This window comes from Lacerta agilis, chromosome 9, assembly GCF_009819535.1.
Source record: "Lacerta agilis isolate rLacAgi1 chromosome 9, rLacAgi1.pri, whole genome shotgun sequence".
Taxonomy (NCBI): Eukaryota; Metazoa; Chordata; class Lepidosauria; order Squamata; family Lacertidae; genus Lacerta; species Lacerta agilis.
Window position 1 is genome coordinate 37,611,871 of NC_046320.1, and position 16,354 is coordinate 37,628,224.

The following is a 16,354-nucleotide window of genomic DNA, read 5'->3' on the forward strand; positions in this document are numbered from 1 at the left end:
AATATAACATGGCTCATAACACACTTTCTTCTTTTGATAGAGGGTGATAAGCAGCATTACATACTCAAAAGTAGACCCATAAAAAACAATGGCAAGTAATATGAACAGACAACAAATCTATTCTATGCGTGAGTTAGTTGGGTATTATTCAGAGTACTAATTGCTTTCCCAACAAATGAAATTAGTTTGCTACTTCATGAATGGGCAAAAATTTATAAAAGCAACTTATTAGTTCTAAAACACTATGTTACAGCAAATGCCATTACTTCACTGGAACTATGCACTGAATATGAATCACTTAGCTACCAGCTAATTATATTTAAAAAGGAACTGTTTCTTATACTATAAATATGGCTAGTGATTGTTGGTCATTTATTTTGTTCTACATTTTATTCCAAATTAAATTCAGCTAAGTCCTACTCAGAGTGAAATTAATGAACCTGAGTTAGTCAGACTCATGTTCATTAACTTCAATGGACGTTCACTCTGAGTATGACTAGCACTGAATACCACCCCCAGCAAACAAAGACCGACTATGAATGCCACATTTATGGATCAGCTGGGGTTGGACATCTAGAACACATGCGAGCATGGCATCAACTTCTTAAAATTTCTAATAATAATAATAATATTTTATTTGTACCCTGCCCATCTGACTGGGTTGCACCAGCCACACTGAGCGGCTTGCGGCAAATATAAAAACATTTTGGAATGCTAACAAACTGAAGTACACATGGTATTTTTTTAAGCTAGAGCAACTCTGCTGTAACCTGTACTTATATAAGCAGTCCACAAGGAGGTCAAGAGAGATTAATATTCACATGCCTATGTGTCAAAACAAACACACAGGGCTTTGGAGGATCTTCAGACATGACACAAAACAGAAAATAGATATGAGACATAAGCCCCACGCCTTCCCTTCCAACAAACATCTCAATCCTCCCCTTGAGTATTCATATAATTTGGACTTACTCAGAAGCAATACAAAGGCATTAGAACAGAAAATCATATTTTCCACTCCTACTGTACCCTGCTGGGAGCTGTAATTAATTCAGGATTTAATACAAGGAACACTCCAATTATTGTTTTCAGTAACAGTGTCTCTGCTACTGGAAAAACACAGAATGCCCTGCATGCATATCTATGTTTCTAAAGGCTTGCCTACTTTTTACAATGGGGACTCTCAAGCCCAGGCTACATGTGATGGCAGCAGGTAACCGATTTTATTCCAGGTTTACTCATTACAGTATTTGCAAGGGTGTGGTAGGGTGTTGTTTAAAGGGCCAAGAAAGCATATACATAAAGGTGCACCCATGGTTTTTTTTATTAGACATTTGCTTCTGAGGCACTTCCTACCTCCCCCAGGTAGGCTCATTTCTGGTAAAGGAGCTCAGCTGGGGAGGAATGGTCAGCACCCCCCATAAAAGTAAATTTTATAGCTGAATGAAAATGAGCTCCTGGATGCAAGGCTCACCATTACCAGTGGCATACTTCTCTCTATTTTCCTTAAGGGGTGTGTTGGGATCTAGTATGCTGGGATTTTAAAAAACTGAGGTGTAGGAAAATCTCTTAAAGAGAAGGGGGAAAATGGGGACAAAGTAAGAAAGTCGAAGTCAGGCTTATATAGTAAAGGTAAAGGGACCTCTGACCATTAGGTCCAGTCACAGATGACTCTGGGGTTGCGAGGCTCATCTCGCTTTACTGGCCGAGGGAGCCGGCGTACAGCTTCCGGATCATGTGGCCAGCATTACTAAGCCGCTTCTGGCGAACCAGAGCAGCGCACGGAAACGCCGTTTACCTTCCCACCGGAGCGGTACCTATTTATCTACTTGCACTTTGACATGCTTTCAAACTGCTAGGTTGGCAGGAGCAGGGACTGAGCAATGGGAACTCACCCCGTTCCGGGGATTCGAACCGCCGACCTTCTGATCGGCAAGCCCTAGGCTCTGTGGTTTAGACCACAGTGCCACCCGCGTCCCCAGGCTTATATAGTAAAATATGAAAAAGGTCCTATTTAGCAGGTTTGGGTTAAATTAGGTCCACCTCAAAAAACAAAAAAGAAAGAAAACCATTCCTCTACAGCAGGATATCCCAAACTTGGGTCTCCAGCTGTTTTTGGACTACAACTCCCATCATCCCTAGCTAGCAGGACAAGTAGTCAGGGATGATGGGAACTGTAGTTCAAAAACAGCTGGATACCCAAGTTTGGGAAATGCTGCTCTACAGGAACTGTAAAACTTCTATCCAGTAGTACATCCACAGTCTATCCTTTCTTATGGAACAATGGAGCAAAGACCCATTTCCTAAAATTCACATAGATGTAGTCTTTACACATCCATCAAACCCCGAGATGTAGATGCTCAAGGCTGTCAAATCATCAGCTTTTTATGATTAAGAAAAGTTTCCTCCACCCTCTGTCTTGACAACACACTAGCAACACCTACTGAATAAACAGATGATGCAAAAGACTTTCAAACAAATGTAATCCGAACTACTAAAACTCTGATTAATAGCGCCTGAATGGTATCTACCCGGTATGTCCTCAAAATATCTGGTGAACAATAGAAAGGGAAGAAAGAGAGAAGTGTGGATGTAATACCGGTAACTATCATCAACTGTGGTCAAAGTAAATCCAAGAATGGTTCCACCAAAGGTCCTACCCTTCCACTTCTAAAATTCCAATCAGACACACACATCTAGTGACTCAGTCAGAAAACTCAGCCTGAAAACTCAGCAGCTGTTCACATCTTTCTCAATCATGGCACTAATAATAGTTTTCAGGAAGCAGCATTCCAACGAGAGCAGCGATTATTAACCTCATGACAGGGAGATCAATTATTAGGTAGACCAAATGCATAACAAAGCCCATATTTTCTTTCTGTATTAGAAGAAACAAAAACCAGTATTAAAAAATATCAACCTGCCAAAATCTAATATTCTCCTTAAAATTATACCTTTTAAAGGAGAATATTAGATTTTGGCAGGTTATGTTTTTAATGCTGGTTTTGGTGTCAAAGCAGTTGGATCAGGATAGAAAGCATAAAACAAAGAAGTTCACACATGCAACTCTGTTTACAAAAGTATGAGAACAAGAATGAAAACAAATCTAGAGGGAACTGTTTCTTCTCTTTTTTATTTGAAGCTTGACTTTTCTCCCCATTTTTTTAAATAGCAGTGGTATTTCTAAATATAACTATGAAGCATTTATCCCCTGCTAGAAAAAAGGAGAAATGCAAATATGCACAACTGGAAAAAAATATTCTTAGAGAAACAATGTCATTCAATTACCACTTAAGAACTATTGTGCTTCTACATACACAGCTGCTCCCCCTCCCCATTTCCTCTGGAGACCCAGGCTGAAATCCTGCACAAGCTTCCCTGGGGAAGTACCGGTAAGTCCCATTAAACCAAGTGGAACAAACTTCTGCGTAACAGGCTTCCAGTTTGGGGTGTAGGGAAAACAGGAAGATCTAGTCATGTGACTACTGTGCTTCTTGGTCTCCATGGTGTTTGAGAGACCAGGAGAATCTGCAGATCATTGGAGGGGCTACTTCTGTTTCTTCCTCTTCTTCATAATATTATTATTTATAGTTTAAATTGCATGACAACTTTTCAAAAGAAAAAGGTCTCCCAGAAAAGCAGCTCATAATGAAAACATAATCAAAGACAATAAAGAGATTTGACAGGCACCCACTATCTGTAGTTCTTTCAGGAAACAATTTATTTCAGGAAACAATTGCTTTGTCAAGCTTTTCCAGCTGGATGAAATGGCCTCTGCTTTAGGTGTTCATTTTCCACTGTTTAAATCTATTTTCAGGACGGTGGTTTCTTTTATTTTAGTTACAGGCCTTGTTTGCACAGGATAGTACCGTAAATCAAGCTCACAACCACTTTCTTCATTCTAGATTTTTTTTATTCCTGCTCTTTTCTGAACTAAGCTAAGGTTTGGTGTGTCTTTGGAGCCCAAACTAACATGTTTAAATCTGTAGCCAACTTCAGAATTAAATCCATGCATCTCTCAGCTGAACATATTAAAGCTTGGTGTTTTCTTTAATAGGACAGCCAACGATGAGGAAAAAACACCTGACTTAAGATATCAAGCATTATAAAATATAACAAAATAGTCCATAGGTCTATTAGACCACGGTGTGTAAGCAATATGTATCAGGATTCCTTTGCAGCTTTATTCCTAGATTATAAGGTTGGGACCCAAAGAACTGGAAACATGAAGGTGGGAAGATTAAACAGGAAGATGACTTTTAGTAGGTTGAATGTGTAACGGTTTGAGAAACATTACAACACTTGGTGTTTACCAATAGGTAAAAACCAAGCAAAAACCAGTGTGGAATCTATGACTACTGTACTTTCCTCAATAATATGCATCAGATATTATCAAACGACCACTGTGAAACCAAGTGTGTTTGAGAATTTCTTGTTCTTAAAATAGCATTTGCCCCTTCAGTGAACTTGGAAACTCAATATACCATTGAAAATGTATGAGAGGGGATACTGGGACAGAGATTCAGACTTGATTCTGTAACTTGTTTTTCTGAATGTAACCTACTCCACCCCTCCCAATCAATTGTATATATGCAATTCATAGTTTTCAGAATTTTGTTTCAATACACGCAAGGCTTAGTTGTTAAACAAACTACATTACAAAATACCTAGCCAGAACAGATACCATATCAATATGCAGTATCTGTGGGTTACAGCATGTGAAGTTGTCCATGCTTCACAATAAAACACTAATGGAATAATCCAGTTGGTCCTCTAGGCACAGCAACATGCACAACCAGCCCTACTGCATGCCTTTGGTGCACGTAAAGGAGACCAATGAGAGAGATATTAATAATTCTATGGGAAGAGATGTGGCTTTTCGGGGGGGATTAATTGGAAAAAATTCCAATACCTATATAAAAAAAATATTTTCCAGTGGTCTAATTTTCCAATAGCCAAACAGTGGTTAGTGTACGCAAACAAATGCTAAGATTTACTTGGAAATTATTCTTACTGGACTATTTGTAAATATTTTAAACATGCAAACAAATAGCTTATACCTCTGTTGCTTTATTTTAGCACACCCAAAGAGCAGGATCCATTTGCTTCTTAGAGGTAGTCACCTGTAAAATAGTTAATTACAACTCTGAAACTGCCCAATTTGACTAGTATTCCTTACTTACATTACTAACTGATTTTATGTATCAGTGCATTTTTTAAATGGAAATTCTTTCATTAACATTTTTCCACCCCACTTCTCTGATGAAAGGAATGCAAAGGATAGAATCACTCCCATGAATTTTAAATGTATGTCCTAGTGATTAACTTGGTTGTGACTAAGGAAAGAATGCCCCTGTTTATTATTCACAGGTTCAATCATTTAAACAGAGGAATTTTCCTGACAATTTATTCTTATTTGCATCCTGACCATGCATTCTGCACTTTAGGGAGGTTAAATGTTCTGTCACAAACAACCTTATTTTTTAAAAAAGTAATATTTAATAATTCAGAACTCTGTATGTGCACATTAGTATCAGCATCTATGAAGTTTCAATAATAAACTGCAAAAAAGGATGTATAAAAAAGCAAGTCTGCTTATCACCAGCTGTTCTTTAGAGCAAGAGAAACTCCAATAGGTAAGTTCTGGAATACAAGTTAGTTGTATAGAATTGCTGATCAGAACTAAAGTGTTAACATTTTCTTAGGGAAGGCATTTTATCTATTTCCCCAAGTACCAGTATATAAATGCACAGTAAAACCTCTGTTATACATCCCCTGCTAATCAGGAGCCTTACTGATTCCATGGATTCCATGGATTCCTCACAAGTTAAGCTGCAGATTTTTATTTTATTTTTAAGCAAAACTAAACACTAGCAATGCTTTATCTCATTGATTCTGAAATCACTTCCTATTTAGATCACTGTTCCCAAAGGTATTTTCTTCAGAAGAAAAGCAAGAGAGGAACTTTAACAAATATGTAATTTTACACAGCAAACTTGTTCTAGGCCATGAGACTTCACCAGAAACTACCCACATACTTCCACCCAGTTCTTCTGAAATCTAACTAAGGAAACAAATTACCGGTAGGTTGAGAAGATTCAGATTCTGCACACATGGGATGCATCTTCAAATGCAACACACAAACCTCTCATACCCCATGTTTTGAACAAGCTTTCTTTCCTCGCTCTCAAGTAATAACTTTCTATAAAACTCTGAACATCAAGTTGCAAACCTCAATACCTGTTAACGTAAGTTTTCTCCAAGAAATACTAATTAGAAGCAATGTTTTTCTCCAAACTGTGTTCTCTCTTAAGACAGTTCTCTTGCCTGCCATCCCCAGTAGACCACTTAGAAATTACTGTGGGTCACCATGGACCACTTTAGAGAAAGTAGTGTTTTATTTCAGTGCCACCATCATAAAAAACAGTGCCGTATGATGACAATAATTGCCTCCAGGGCTGTCTTATTAGTGACACCCTGCGTCACGGCACCTGCCCAGCAGCGGGAGTCCGGGACCGACTGAGAACAGCTGTGAGGGCATGCTGGGTGGCGGCAGCTCTTCGTACAGCCAGCCACACTCTCTCGCTTCCTGCCTGGGAGAGGAGGCAGTGGCGGTGGTGCACAAAGCTACATGGTGCCCTTCTCCCTCCTGCCCGCCCCGTGGCAGTAGCAGAACTGCTGAGGAAGCCCGTGCAGCAAGCGATCCTCAAGCCGCCCAGGACGGGGAGGGGGAGGGGCGCTGAGAACATCGCCCTCACCACTTCTGTCAAGGAAAAAGGTGGAGGAAGAATTCATTCAGATTTGGGATTGTGGGAGGAGAAAGATGGGGGGTGCACTACCGTTCGGAGGTAAGGATGGACTCGAGAACATGCTCTCCGTGCAGTTAGTGGTTAAAAACAAACACCAACAAAAAGTCCTTTAAAGATGGGGGTGGGTTTTAAGGTCCTATTAGATTCAGCAGGGCTTACTCTCAGTTAAGTGCAGTTAGGGCTGCAGCCTTTGTTGTCACCCAAGTTTTGGGTCCTTTTTAGGTTCAGGATGTCACTGCTTTACATCCACCCCCACCCCACCCCACCCCCCACAATATTTGAAAACATCGGCTTTGTACTTAAACATAAATTGGCCGTGAACTTCATTCTCTGTCTTTATCAATTTATTTAAAGAACAACAAACTGGTGATTGCTTTAACTTTTTGCTATGTGGGGATTTGAATCATGAGGATGAATTAGAAGAACTGCTGAGTCTTGAATGAGTCTTGCTTTGGAATTGAGGACTTCGTTAGATTTCATTCTGCCTTTTCATTTTATTTTGTTCTAAGAGGACTTGTTAGAGATTATGTATAAGTGTGGTGTCAGCTCCCTAAAAAAAGTCAGCAATTCTGAGGAACCTTTCCTAAAAAATACCCCCCCTTAAAAATGGTCGACAACTCTGGGAAACGGGGGGGGGGGGGAGGCCGCCGGAGGTATCTTTGCACTACAGCGCCATATATGCTTAAGATGGCCCTGATTGTCTCTAGCTGTCATAGACTGGCTGGACACTGAGGAACCCCCAAAGGAAGAAGGCTCAGAACACAGGGATTGGTGGTAGGATGACAATGAGTGGTCAGAAGGAGATAAGGGAGCAGACTGGGGGAAGAGGTACTGGACGCTGAAGAGGTAACAGGGCTTAGTTATCAGGGAGAGACTGTGGCAGAGAGAAGTCCAGAATCAGAGGTAGCAGCAGAAGCAGGAGAGGAGGGAAGCCAGAGGGCAGAGATGGGTCAGACTTGTGAAGAGGTCTGTGAAAAGGGCCACTCCCCCTGGTCTTCTGCTGTGAAAAGGTCCCCTCCCCCTGGTCTCTCAGAACAAGGAGAGGCATGAAGCGGGAAGAGCAAAGACAGGAGCCTTTAGTCTCAGAAACTAGTTCCTTGGGGTAAGACCTGAGCTGCTGTGCTCACTAGGCCTGACACTCTTGCGCAGATCTTGTTTTGCTAATAAATAGTTAACTCCATCTTGCTGGGTGTGATTTACTGCTGCTCGCTCCTGTCACTTGGCCAGGGCTTCTTTGCCTGTTCAACAAATCCATTCTTGGTTAAAAGGGCCAGAATTTCACCAACAATGTATTTCCAAGAATCTATCTACTCTTGCATGGTGGTCACCATGGTAAGCATCATGAATCCAAGTAATATTTTGAGCTGTACAAAGGGAGCATCATTTAGTTACAATACACTTGAAAGCATAGCAGAAGTGGAAGATGATCCTCTTGCTCTGACCCTCCTCACCTACTAACTCAGGAGAAAGACTGAGGCTGATTAAGTCTTGATACCAGCAGTAATAAAATGTACTGCCCTAAAGGAAGAAGAAACCATTCCAAACTGCAATCAAATCACTGTGAAATGGTAAATCCTAATACCTTCAATGAATCTTACAAAACGAGAACGTAGGAGACCTTGGAAGAGGTGCATACCCAAATATGGATGCTGAAAATACTTGGGGAAATTCTACCTGCTGTGGGACAAAGATGGGAAGCTAGTCCACACTGTCCGATACTTCAGTCATACTCCAAGTGCCATAATCTAGCCCTATTCACTTTTAGAAATGAAATCCTAGACCTATGCTGAACTTCAAAGGTGCTCTGTGTGTCATCAGCTGCAAGCCCCAATTGTCCTGTGGTCTCAGCAACCACAAATATTGGTTAGACCCCTGAGCATTTCTGATTCTGATTCAAGAGGAGTACCAGATCTTATTAAAATGGAGTAAGCAAGGGAGTACTGTTAGCGTTTACTGAATTTTGCCTGTTAATCATTTCTTGACACTTGTATTCTGGCTCTCAAGGAGAGGAAACAAGATAGGAAACAGACTACAGGGCAATTCCTAGAGTCCACAATGATTATTTTTCACTAATCTGTTTAAAACAAGAGCGGTTTTGTAAGAAGTGTGCTGTTAATATTAAACTTATTACAAGATAATATGATTCCATAGACTTTACATTATGTCTGTCTCTTAGAGAATATTCTACATATCTACAATGTTCTTTTATAATGCACTGTTTTCCAGCCGGGGCCATATGGCCCCCTGGGAGGCCCCAGGATACTCAAAGGGGGGCACAGGTGAAAAAGCACAAGAATAGGGGGCCACAGAGTGAAGTGAGAAGTGAAGAAAAAAATCCTGATTGGCTGGCTATCCCTTGGCCAGTCACAAGTGAAGGGGGCATAACTCTCCTTTTTTGCTATGTGTGTTTTCTTGGAGCAGTCCTGGTTTGTTTCCGACAGGGGAGGGCAATTGCTGAGGCTCCCGTTTTGACCAGTAGAACCCCTAGGTCGGGTAAGTGTGGTGATGGGGTTGCAATGAGTAGGGCTGGGCGAGCCGGAGCTGCTTTTTGCCTAGTGGATCAGGAACTTCGGATGTTGCCAAGGGGCGCAGGGCTCGTCGGCAGCGTCTGCCCAGCTCTGCAAGGTGTGGGGTGAAATCCACCCCAGTGCCTAGCCAAGTGGGGTTATCTGGTGCTGCAAACTTGCATCTAGTAAAAAACTAAGTATCTACTCAGAAGAAAGCCACACTAAGTTCAGTGGGCCTTACTCCCAGGTGTATAGTGTTTTATATGGGCAGCCATGGCTCCTCCGAAAGAAAAGACCTTTTTGGACCAGGTCAGTGAGGACCACTTGCTTTTTAAAATTCTCCCATATATACAGAACTCCCTGTGCGCCTTTTGGACTTTATCTGTAGGTTCCACTCTCTGTGTCAAATAACTGGGGTCAAATAAGTGTTATTTACTTGTTATAGTACATGGAAGATGGATCTCCCTTGGGAGGTACTGGACTCTCCTTCCTTGACGGTTTCTAAACAGAGGCTAGATGGTCATCTGCTTTGGCTGAGTTTTCTGGAAGCTGTACTAGTGGGTTGCACTAGAAAGATGACCCTTCAGGTCCTTTCCAGTTCCATGATTCTATGATTTTCTGCCCCATGATTCTATGCTTTGCATTACAGCACTACCTTCGTTTAAGAACAGCTCTGTTTACGAACGATTCGGTTTATGAACTCCGCAAAACCAGAAATAGTGTCCTGGTTTGCAAACTTTACCTTGGTCTAAGAACGGAATCCGAACAGTGGAAGGGCACCCGTGGCGGGAGGCCTCATTAGGGAAAGCGTGCCTTGGTTTTAGAACGGTTTCAGTTTAAGAACAGACTTCCAGAACGGATTAAGTTCATAAACCAAGGTACCACTATTTGTTCCAATCATTTTATGTAATTATATTTTGTAGAAATTATAAAAATTATAAAATGTTCTATTTACAAACAAAGCATTTAAATAGCTATCATTCTACCAGTAGAGAGGGGCAAAGGTGTAGCCAGAATTTTTGTTAGGGGGGACAGGCTTTTGTGGATGGGGCAGAACCTCAGATTTGTATTGATTTTTACTTATTTGGGAGGGCAGCTGCTCCCCTCCCTCCCGGCTATGCTCATGGGGGAGCCATAGGAAGAAAACAAGGTTGGAAAGGGGCCACGGTCGGGAAAAGGTTGGGAAACACTGCTCTAATGGCCGGAAATTGTGGGTTATTTTCCAGGGAAAAAATGAGTAAATGAACATAGGAAAAAAAGATACTGACTTCAAGCCAATTAAAGTCAGTCTTGGTTAAGTCCCACTGAAGGTATGGAGCTCACATTAGTCATGATTAACCTTAGCAGCATTGTATGAGAGTCACAATACGCAGTACCTTGAAAAAGAAAGGACATAGCATCATAGAATTGTAGAGGCAATAATCATATACAGGTACAGTACCTAGGGCTGCCTGTTCAAAAAATAAAGTACTGTACTACTATTGCAACAAATTCATGCATCCCATCACCTTATATCAGTTCTCTTTCATTAGTATTTGTAATAGCAATGACAAATGGCAAATGTCTGGAAGGGTTTATGAATTCTGTTTGAGGAATATTATAGAACAGCGACTGTAAAACAAAGCAATTTCCCCCCTACCTTTGGACTCTTTAAATGATACTTTCGTTGTTTTGAAAGTGAAAAAGCTTCAGTGCCTATCCCTTTTCATTTCCTATTATTATTATTATTTTAAAAAAACTCCTGCACTATATATCAACGCTCAATTATCAGAAAGCATAAAGTAAATTGTTATTTTTCAAAACAAAAACCTGTAACGATTTAGTGAATAATAAGATCCTGTCTGCTTCTCTCTGCTAGAATTTGAATTTATTATTAACAACTATATATGTAACATCTGAAGTGGAACACTTTCTTCAGCCTTACTAAGCAAAGCTCAGTAGCAGTCATCCTGCTAAACTAGACTGTGATTTTCAGAATTCAAAGATTCAGTAGGTTCCATAAGCTGTTGAAACCAGCAAATCCTCAAGGAGCATAGAGGCGCTTGCTTCCAACTACACATGCTCAGGATCATGCTGTACAGCGATCTAAGACATGTGCAGATTTCATGTCACAGCATTTTGCAAAGAAGTTCTATTGGAACAAGTATAGTTTCCTTTACTACTTCCTTTGGTAAGTCTTCGAAAGCCAAAACAATAGCTTTACTTCCTGTTATACATGTCACTTAACCACAGATGCAACACTACTCCAAGCTGAATGCACTAAAGGAAATGTTTTGTTTTTTAATTAAATTTATATCCTGTCCTTCCTCACAAAGGAACCCAGGGCAGAAAGCAGCAAAACAATACAATTTTTAAAAATACACATTTAAGGAACATCTACAAATATTTAAAAGTGTGATTAACAATTCCAGCTACAGTATCTTCACAATCTCTAACCCATGAATAACCCATGAATAAAATGAGATCCTCCTAGTAAGAGACTGAATATTTTTTTACCTGCTGCTACTTAAATTTCTGGTTACTTTTTTCTAACTTTTTTTGCTTCAACCTAATAACTGACTTCCGGTATATTATCTGTAGACAAAGCCTTCTTCATGAAAATGGAGGGGAACTTATTACCTGCATCTAAACCATGTTGAAAACCAGCTGTTTCAATACATCAGATTATGCTGGTACAGTAACAGCACTGTATCCAAAAACAGTTGTCCCCCCCCCTCCACCCCAGCCACCACATGAAAGAGGGGCCTACCACAATATTGTAGCAGTCAAGGATACTCAAGATTTGGTCCTAGCTTCTCAGTCAAGCAGAGAGTTCCAAGCTCACCCACTCTTCCAGACCCTATGAAAATAACTGAAGGTCTTTGTGCACCACTTAATGTGCTGTGCTAAATGATAATTAATAATAATAATATTTTTTTATTTGTACCCCACCCTCCCCGGCCGGAGCCATGCTCAGGGCGGCTAACATCATAAAACTAACACAGTATACAAAGAACATAAGAACATAAAAACAGGCAATCAATTACGGTAATTAAAATACATCTTAAAATTAGTTCAGAGCAAATTAAAATCTGGACAGATGGCAGTCCACGGGTAAAATTGAGTGGTTAATAAAAAGTTTTTCTTTAAAATGTATGGAATCAACATCTTAATACAACAAAATATAGAGTAAGAAATAAAGTAATACAACTAATGTAACTCAACAGCTGGGACTATTGTGTTAAACGAAGTTCTTTGATGTTTGAATTTGATAGATTTGTCAGTCAACAATTCCCACTCTGAGTCATTCTCTTTTTCTTGCATGTAACATTTCTACCTCACTGCTTCACCTCTTTCCCGCTGCTTCTTTCATTCCCATATAGAGTCCTGCCTCTGCAATCCTTTCAAGTGCCTTGTCAGCTGCTTTTTCCCTGTTCAGTGGTTCCTCACCCCACCCCCATCCAGGACAGACCATTGAAGGAGCTGCTGCACCTGCAGTTCAGAGAGACTGCTGACCACCTGAACACAGCTCATGGACCACTGGTGGTCCACAGGTCACACTTTGGAAACCCTTGGTCTAATGCGTACTGCTTTGCTGTGCCACTTGCCAACCACACCACTCCAATGGCTCATAAACGCAGAGCAGACTTTGATTTAGAAACAAAGATGAATTGTGAAAAGACCAAACAGACTAAGTCAAAACCCCAAGAGGAATAAGAGATTATGTCTACTAATAAGGCACCAGGGATCAGTTTTTATTGCCCACAGAATGTAATGTTATCATTCCCAGGAGTTATTATAAACATTAGCGTGCAGTTACCATGCTACTAAAAAGGAAGTATTACTGGGCAGGAAATCATGAGTCCAGGACACATTGAGTAAGAAACAGAAGGAATCTGGAAGGGCATGTTATAGGCTCTTCTCGTTTGGCCAATTCAAACACAACAACAAACCACATTCCTTCATTATTGTGCAGCAAACAAGATAATGTGGAAAACACTGTCAATATTCAAAATACTGTATTATTGAGTCAACTGCTTGGATATCACCCAACATATTTAGAGCAGCTGGAATAATGATACAGTGAAATTATATTTTCATTTTAATGCCAGTGCATGCAAATGAAGAGATTTGGATGCTAGCACAGGACTGCAAGTTCTGGTGCTGAATCAATTCAACATAACACCCAAGATGTTAAACCAGTGCAGCAACTGAGTACAACAGCAATACTGCAGTTGTGTCATACAAGGCCTCACACAGCTCAGATGTGGGCAGCAAGGGGTGTGGTAGGAGGGCACGACAGAGGAGACACAACACTAAAGCACATCCCTACTCACATCCAGCGCTCGAAACTCCCATTGTTGCAAGCGCATTTTGCGACAGGGAATTTCATTAATGCCAGCAGTTTCTGAGCTCTGGGCGCAGTACTGAGCCTAAGATTTCAGATTAAAACTGCCACTGCTGGAAGAAAAGGAGGAGCTTTCTCTCCCCCCCCCCTTTCAGCCACTCTCTGAAGACTGGAGAAGGGACCCTCATAAGAATATTAGGGGGTGGGCAGGGGGAGTATGACTTTGTTTTTTGCAGTCTTCTGATGAGGACTAGACCATGTGAAAAATGAACATATGATTTTAGCTGCAGTTCATTCATTTTCACCTTTGTATTCTTGTTATAAATAGCACACCTGGACACTCAACTGCAACACCCATAGCCTAGGTTCCATTTAGCTCTTAGCTGTCATATCTTAGTTTCCAACACTGGTCACGCCAGCGGGGGTCAGGCCTTCCCCAGAGCTCAGATTTAAATTGTTGCAATGTTGTAACCACAGAACATAATTATTATCTGAGAGTACCTTAAACTTGATATCTCGCAGTATACCAGTTCTTTGTCTCATTCACACAGTCAAACAATCATACGTCATACACATACTGATACTGACCCAAGATGCCCACACACCCACAGACTACAAAGAGAAATTGAAAATTAAGAAAATGGCAAGGAGAAAGGACACTGCACAAAGAACCTACGAATAAAACACAATGTCACCAAGGAACTCTAGATGGCAACTTGGAATACAATATCAACAAGCTTAACTTGGGCTGGTGCAAATACAGATGCCAATGCAGCTCTCTTGAGAATATTAATGACTGCTAAAAATGCAAAGCTTGCTCTAATGAGCAGCTATTGAAGAATGCCACGAGCCTTGCTTGAAGACATAAGAACCCAGCTAGAGCTGGACTATGGCTCATCTAGTCCAGCATTCTACTCTCACAGAACCCATCCAGCTGCCTATGGGAAGCCAGCAAGTGGGACTTGTGTGCAACAGGAGTCTCCGACTTGTGATATGGTATTCAGAGGTTTGCCACCTCTGACAAAGGAGTTAGAACATAATCATTATAGCTAGTAGACCTTGTCCTCCATTAATTAATCTACCGGTAATTGTCTTTTAAAACTATCCAATTTGATGGCTATCACTACTTCTTTTAGGAGTGAATTCTATAATTTAACTATGTCTTGTGTGAAGAAGTATTGTCTTTTGTCTGCCCTGAATCTTCCAACTTTTTTTCATTGGATGCCCCTGAGTTCCAGTATTATTGGTGGGGGGGGGCATTTCTTTATCCACACTATGCATAATTTTATACATCTCTCATGCCCCCTCAAGCAGTTAAAAGCACCCTAAATGTTGCAATCTATCCTCATAGGAAATTGAATTGGCGCCATATTATTATGCTGTTTTAAATGAGTATTCTGTATTTGACATCCTTTACTAATGTTTTATTTTGAAATGTTTAAGGTAATATTTTTGTTAACTTTACCATGTTGTGTATTCTATACTTCAGTGTTTTTCAACCTTTTTTGGGCAAAGGCACACTTGTTTCATGAAAAAAATCACGAGGCACACCACCATTAGAAAATGTTAAAAAATTTAACTCTGTGCCTATATTGACTATATATAAAGTAATTTTCCCACGGCACACCAGGCAACATCTCGCGGCACACTAGTGTGCCACGGAACAGTGGTTGAAAAACACTGCTATACTTGACCTTCGCAATGTCTTATTTTGAAATATAAGATAATATTTCAGTTTCCTGTTAATTATGTTGCTCTGAATATATATTTTATACAGGAACAACAACACCCCTACTTGCATGTGACCGTGTATATGTGTGGCACCGGAAATAAATAAATAAATAGAATCACCCCAGGAAATGGCAGGAGAGCTGGAGAGTCCTCATGGCTTGCAATGAGACCCTTCCTGGAGCCCAAGGAGGACATCAGTGAGGGCAGAGGAAGCCCTGAAGAGACCTGAGGTGCAGCAGGACTTTGTTTAGGCAGCTCAGCCTCACCACAGCTGGTTTGCAGGATAGCGCACCAGCAGCAACAACAACAACCACTTCCCCATGCATTCTCTAGTGTTCTCCAGTTGGCTCCAGAGCTTCAACTCTAAATATGTTGGTCTGGATTGGGGAAAGAGTGGAAGAGAGCTGGAGAGCAGGGGAAAACATGCATTTAGGGGCATTTTAGAGGGTGATCCCCACTTTAAGCAATTTCACTTATGCACGTTGGGACCCAGAGCATAACCCCCCATGGAAGTGAGGGGACGCCTGCATTTGATTTTATTCTGGCATTTTAATGTAGGTTGTGAACCGCTTTTAGACTTTTAAAAAATATATATAAAGCTGCACAGAAATGAAATAGCAATAATAATAATAATAATAATAATAATATACGTCCTCTTGATTATTTAAGTTGTCTTTTTTCTGGAACTTTTCCAACTCTACAATGTTTTGAAGTGCAGTGACTAGAACTATGCACAGTATTCCAAGCCTGTGAATATCAATGCTGTTATATAAATCTATGGTGCAAGTGTAGTTGCACCATAGATTTATATAACAGCATTGATATTCACAGGCTTTTTTCAATCACTTTCCTAATGATTCCTAGCATGAAACTTGTCATTTTCACAATTGTTGCACACTGGCTGACATTTTCATCAAGCTATCCACTACAACCACATGGCCTGTTCCAGTCACAACTTCACAAGCATTCCAGCTTGCAAT

General features: G+C 40.6%; 1 protein-coding gene across 1 annotated transcript in view; it reads right to left on the minus strand.

Moving 5' to 3' along the window:
- ARHGAP10 (Rho GTPase activating protein 10) overlaps positions 1–16,354 on the minus strand; it is a 102,542-nt gene that overhangs the window by 84,110 nt on the left and 2,078 nt on the right.